This window comes from Lycium ferocissimum, chromosome 10 (genome assembly GCF_029784015.1).
Source record: "Lycium ferocissimum isolate CSIRO_LF1 chromosome 10, AGI_CSIRO_Lferr_CH_V1, whole genome shotgun sequence".
Classification (NCBI taxonomy): Eukaryota; Viridiplantae; Streptophyta; class Magnoliopsida; order Solanales; family Solanaceae; genus Lycium; species Lycium ferocissimum.
Window position 1 is genome coordinate 62,236,548 of NC_081351.1, and position 6,292 is coordinate 62,242,839.

The window sequence follows — 6,292 nt, forward strand, 5'->3', positions numbered from 1 at the left end:
GCCGTAAAATGGCCAGCTCAGTCCTAAAGGGCCACAGGCTGGGGCAGGCTAACCCTTCATTTTTTACCCTTTTTTTTTATAAGAAAATTTTCAAACCTATAAGAATGCCAATTTGTTAACAATTCAAACATATGATTATATTGAAGTACATAATTCTACGACAACTTATAGCATATTCAAAACCAACACCTCGTTAAGCACATTTGGATCCGTTTGTGATAAAGTTGTCTTAATTAATATTTCAGCTTGTCAACATTCATATGCAAATTTAATTAGTTAAATATTATCAAATAATTATATATAAAAAACTAATAATATTTGAATTTACTTACAAATATTATCACCTTGAATTTTGGTAAAATCGTGCAACCAAATTCTAGTACCAACAAGTATTCGAACATTTTCATGATGGATGCAATTTTTATACTTGGTGATTAGGAATTTTAGTTTTTGGGATTTCATGCTAAATGAGTAGAGCATCGTGTAAGATACTAACACTTATTCTAATCACTATTTCTAGTTTTTACTTCTTTTGTCACAATTTTATTATAAATTTTAAATTTATATTAAATTGCAATCATGAACACAGCTTCTATACTTGGTAATTAGGGTTTAACGCTAAATGAGTGAAGTATTGTCACGGCCCAAATTCCAAAGCCGTGAAGGCGCCTACCCTTACCCGGTAGGTGAGCCATCCACAACCGATTAAACCAATTTTACAAGTATAACATGCAGATTAGCTAAACAAACACTACAACACAGGGCATAAATTGCTAAAAAATACGTTGAAGCTAAATATGAACGTAGCATTCGTAGCAAAATATAGCGTGGCTAAAAGTTAGCTACAAACTTTACATGGTCCGTGGCTAAAGACTTATTGCTACAAAAAAATTTGGTGTTGTAGCTGCGATGATAGAACATTCCTGCCACGAAAAATATACTTATACTAATGATTTTATTCTTTTGCCACTGCTAACAAAATTTGTAGCTATCATCATATTGCAGCCACAAGGTTTTGTATTGTGGCAAAAGATATAATTTGTTTGCCACACAACCTCATTTTTTATGGCAATTTCTATAGCTTAGTTTCATAGCAATAGTACTCTTATTTAGTTACGAATTAAAAAATTTGTAGCTATGGATTAAAGTATTGGTCACAAATATTTTCAAATTGTAGCTAAGAATTCATACATTTAGCTATGAAATAAAAACATTATAGCTAAAAATAATCTTCATTTGCTACGGAAGTTGAAAATTTATATCCATGTTCTTTATAGGTGGCAATTATAGAAATATATGTCTAGTTACGAATTCAAAAGCGCATAGCTAAAAGTCCATACTTTGTTGTCAGGAGGGACTAAATTGTAGCAAAAGATTTTCTTCATTTGCTATGAAAATAAAAATACGTGTCCATGTTTTCGTTTTGGGTGGCAATTATATGTGTATTTAGTTACGAATTCAAAAAATTCATAGGTACTAATTGAAAATTTTGCCACCAATATTATTAGCCATATAGTGTAGTTGAGTTTCATTTTCGGCATGAAATTTATAGACAATATCATAGCGCAATATCTTCAATTGTGTAATTGATGCAATATATTTAAAAAAAGACTTAATAAAGGTTCAACAATATCATTCAAAATAGTGGAACATCACTTTATTCAAACATATCAATATACATTTAAAAGAGAAAATAATTACTCATGCCCCCATCGATTTTTATGCTTCCGTCACTCCTACACGAGCTACAGTAACATTTAAAAAACTCACAGATTTACTGGATTAGTAATTTAAAAATATATAAATAGGCTACTTACGATTAGATTTGCACCATTTGATTGTCGACCTTGAGTTGCAACCATGTTTGAAATTCTTCAATCGTTTACTCAACTTTGCTATCTTATGATCCGTTTCTTTCTTCATTTCTTCAATTTACTCCTTAGTTTCCCTTTTAACTTCTTCCCCACAATCATTTGCATCTTTTCTGATCAATTCTAATTGCTTTCTGTTTTCTTACATCCGTTACTTTACCACCAAAATATTCACAAGTATTTTTTTCTGAGCCATATGCACGAAGAAGTTTCTCCATTTTTGTTGCTTTTTTAATTGGTTAGATTGATCCTACAATAGAAAGACGAATCAAACATATATGCAAATATATATTTTAAGGACATCTAGATGAGTTTACATCAACGTTCACAATCGAGTACAACTTGAACTTGTGAAGTATCTATCAGACTATAATTTCTTATTAAAAAATAAAGATGAGCAAAACAGCACAATTAGCAGAATGATGCATAATTCTTTTTAAAAAAAAGATAAACCACGGCAATAAAAGTCAGTATATTCAATGAAAAGACATGGTGCATAACAACAGACTTTATAGGATCATACGTATCTCTTACCCATTACATAGACCACATCTCCTTCAATGGATTTGAATGAGTTATTTTATTATGAGTATGAGACAAATCATGAGAAAAACTTAAAGAACAAAGCACAAAATTCAAGATAAAAAAAGATATATATATTGTTTTTAGATAAAAAAAGATATACTTTCTGTGTTGTACAAAAAAATTGTTAATTGATTAAAGAAATCTTTTAAAATGATGAATGAAACAAGGAGCAAAAAATACCAATAACGTGCAGGAGATGGAAACTTTTTCAACGCAAAATTGTATATCTTTAAGACCCATTAAAAAAAAAAAATTGGTGAAAGTTCACTTTTTAACCAATATTGAATAAAAAAAACGACACTCCAAAGTGCAAAGTAGCAAAGGGGGATATACGTTGATAGTCTAAGAACAAGAGAAGTTAGAGGAATTGGTGATTGAAATCTAAAAATAAATAAATAGAAAATTGAAGGTTGAGAGTGACGATTGAGAGAGAGGAAGAAGACGAACCTTTCTACCAGGAACGGCTTTGGCTTTGTTTTGAGAGTTTAGGGTTTTAGTCATCAGTTTTACTTTTGCTATCTACTCTCTCTAATAGGAAAAGAAGGCTTTAATTTAGGCACAAAAAAATTAGAGGGAAATAATTGAGAGCGAACTTTTTTTGATTAATTTGTGCTCTCTTTTCAATTTGTAAATTCATGTTTCCTTCCTAATAAACATAACAACAAAAAAGAAGCTTTGATCAGAATTTTCATTATATGGAATAATACATTGCTATTCGATGTACAGTATTAGAATTATTTATTTATTTATTTTGTAACTTATTAATCATTGAACACTATTTAAATTAATTTAATACGTATTTGTCACGACCCAAACAGCCGTGAGTGGCACCCACACAAATCCCCTAGTGGGCGAAGCATTTACTTAACCAACCATCCAAATGATTACCACATAACTTAGCCAATTTTAAAACATTTAAGGATACAACAGATATAAAAATCTCCAAATGTCTAGTCATGCCACAAATAAATAAAATCTGTTGAAGTCTAACTATTACAACCCCAAAATCCGAAAGTCATCGTACAAGGACTCTAAAACATAACTGACTAAAGAATGAATAACTGTCTGAAAATAACATAAATGTTTGAAATGAAATAGACATCTAAAATAGGAAAGATCTTTAGGCGACCTGGCATGGATAAGAGCTCACCCTTGAATCTGGCGGAAACTGGCCTCACCCTAAATATGAGGTCTCGCAGATGTCTCTGGGTCACAATCTGCACTCAAAAGAATGCAGCAAGATAGTATCAGTACAAACACTATGTACTGGTAGATATCATAGGCCGACTAAGATTAGTATCATACATACAATCACAAAATCAATAAAATAGACAGATAGGCACAACAACACATAACCTCAGAAACTATCAACAGAAATCATCTGACACCAACATATTAGCCAACACAGGGATAAGGTAAAATCCACACAAGAAGAAATCAATTAAAGTAACTCAACCCATATAATCACCAAACACAATTGTAAATCACAAATTATCTCGACTCTGTCACATATCTGTACACACATGCTAAATGGTAGTGTTTGACCGATTAGCCATGACCTGCAGGGGACCCATGGTGTCCATATACCACTCACTCTGGAACTGACCTCGGATCACGAGCTCATAATTAGGCCACATCCTCACCCCCTGTCAGATGTGCCTTTGTATATTTATAATACCTTTCTCATTACAATGTATTTCCGTTCCACAATCAATAAGGAATGTGAACAATCAATAAATCAATATCAGGGAACACAAGTACCATGTCACAAGTCATATCAAGACTCAAGAATCAATTCATCAATAACATGAATAAGGGATTTCTCCAGCTCAACAATAAGAGTATTTATGAGATCCTTCTTTATCAGGTCATCACATAATTAATCAATCAATATCAAGCTGTAAGAATTACTAACCACATTTTATGTCTGAAGCCCTAATCATGCTTCTCCTATCAATTTTGTAACACATACAATCAACTAATCAAAGTCTAACTCAAGTAGACCATAATATACCTTAAAGTAGAACTGGGACAATGAAATTACTCCGCGATAGCTTTCCCCTTTCGCAAAGCTTCCGAACGATCAAAGTCTAAATATAGCGCTACATGAGTATTCAAATCATCTACTCAAACAACACAACAAATTGGGGAAAAGAACCTAACTACTTCTACGCTTTTCAAATGGGTGAACTACCACTAAGCGTGAATTCATCATAATATCAACCCCAAACCATCATACTATTCTCATTCATGGATTTTCTAATCATTCCAACCTTTTTACATGTTAAGTTTCTATGCCAAAGTTATCATCTTTATGAAACCCTAGGTCTCATTCAACAAGTTCCACCATTAATAGACAAGTTCTCATCCTACGAAGTGATAATCTATACTCCTAGATGATTAAATAACAATAAAATCAACAACCCATTCATTAATCAAGGGTTTCTTAAGATCTAGGGTTTTAGCCTTTTCATTCACCATTAACGGACCTTTAGCTAATCCTGGAATCTAACATGATGATGGAATTTACAAAGTTAAGGGTTTAGACTTACCTTTCAAGAGTGCTCTAGCCCTACCCTTAGAATTTTGCCACATCAGTTCTTGGAAACTATTTTGGGTGTTATGTGGGGAATGAGTTCGGAATAAAGAATAATAAACGCTGATTCTATCTCGCGTCGACCACTGCAGCAGTCAAATCCTTGCTGCAGCGGTCTCGCTATAGCGGGAAAGCTCCCGCTATGGCAGATCTCATTAATGACCCGCTCCCTGCGATGGCGACCTTCGTTTTGCTACGACTAACCTGCTACAGCGGCCCATCACTCGCTGCAGCAGTCTATTTTGACCAGTAGCTCGGGTTTTTCCACTAATTTTCACCCAAAAATCCCAACACCAATCCAAGGTCCTACAGACGCAAAAAAAAATATGCACAGATACATAAAAACACACTACGGGCTCACCCGCGGCCTCGGAATTCCCAACGGAGGTCTAGTTTTCTAAGTCATCCCCCATAACGACCTAGTGGGTCGTTAAATCAAATACCAATTAAACAACCGTTCGACCCCGAACGGACAAAGAGATGGAACAAGGGGAAGGTACCTGACTTAGTGAAAAGCTAGGGATAATTCTTTCATGTATCGGATTCTGTCTCCCAAGTAGCTTCCTCAATCGGACGGTTCTTCCACTAAACCTTTACTGATGCTATTTCTTTTGACCTCAACTTACGAACCTCTCTATCTAGGATCGCAATAGGCTTTTCCTCATAGGATAAATTCTCATCCAACAAGACAAAATCCCCGCGCATGATAAATGAACTATTGCCATGGTATCTTCAACATAGAGACATGGAACACTGGATGAACGACCGACAAACCTGGGGGAAAAGCCAACTCATAGGCTACATCCCCCACACGATTGAGAATCTCAAATGGACCAATGAATCTGGGACTAAGCTTACCCTTCTTCCCAAATCTCATCACACCCTTCATGGGTGAGACCTTCAATAAGACCTGTTCTCCAACCATGAACTCAAGATCTCGGACCTTTCGATCCACATACTCCTTCTGCCTACTCTGAGCTGCCAAGAGCTTTTCCTGAATCACCTTGACTTTATCTAGTGACTCCCTCAAAAGCTCTGTACCCTATGGCCTTACCTCAAAAGCATCAAACCATCCAATAGGAGACCTACATCTCCTCCCATAAAGAGCCTAAAATGAGGCCATATCAATGCTCGAGTGATAACTATTGTTATATGCAAACTCAGCCAATGGTAAGAACTGATCCCAATAACCACCGAAGTCAATCAGACAAGCTCGGAGCATATCCTCTAGGACCTGGAT

At 34.8% G+C, this 6,292-nt stretch overlaps 1 long non-coding RNA gene across 1 annotated transcript; it reads right to left on the bottom strand.

The window, feature by feature from the left end:
- Positions 1-1,632: 1,632 nt before the first annotated feature.
- LOC132032501 (uncharacterized) lies at positions 1,633-3,058 on the bottom strand. The gene is made up of 2 exons (XR_009408462.1): positions 2,904-3,058; positions 1,633-2,121 (listed from the first exon to the last, which is right to left on the bottom strand). It is a non-coding gene; the product is annotated as an uncharacterized LOC132032501 (long non-coding RNA).
- Between the last annotated feature and the right edge of the window lie 3,234 nt (positions 3,059-6,292).